Source organism: Penaeus monodon, chromosome 21, assembly GCF_015228065.2.
Source record: "Penaeus monodon isolate SGIC_2016 chromosome 21, NSTDA_Pmon_1, whole genome shotgun sequence".
Taxonomy (NCBI): Eukaryota; Metazoa; Arthropoda; class Malacostraca; order Decapoda; family Penaeidae; genus Penaeus; species Penaeus monodon.
In genome coordinates this window covers 21,593,978-21,594,252 of record NC_051406.1, presented here as the reverse complement: position 1 = coordinate 21,594,252, position 275 = coordinate 21,593,978, and the positions used below count along the sequence as shown (strand labels likewise).

At 52.4% G+C, this 275-nt stretch overlaps 1 pseudogene; it reads left to right on the top strand.

Moving 5' to 3' along the window:
- Positions 1-275, top strand: part of LOC119586340 — a 10,611-nt pseudogene continuing 10,336 nt past the window's right edge.

The window sequence follows — 275 nt, the reverse complement described above, 5'->3', positions numbered from 1 at the left end:
TGATTAGGATCTGCCCACCGAGTGCCATGAGGTGTCATGAGTGCCATGAGGTGTCTCAGAAGAGTCAGTCTGCCCTCCAGGTTCCGGCGCAACCTCGAGTCTACGCTGCTGTGGCTTCTGCTCCTCTACGTGATCGTCGCGTGAGTACAAGCCGAGGCCCGGGAGGCACGAGGCTGTGGTGCTAATTGTTGTTTTCTTATAATCATTACCCTTCGTGGATTTCTTAAAAACACAGGCATGTATACAAACCCCCCCCCCGAATTAAAGGCTTTTAC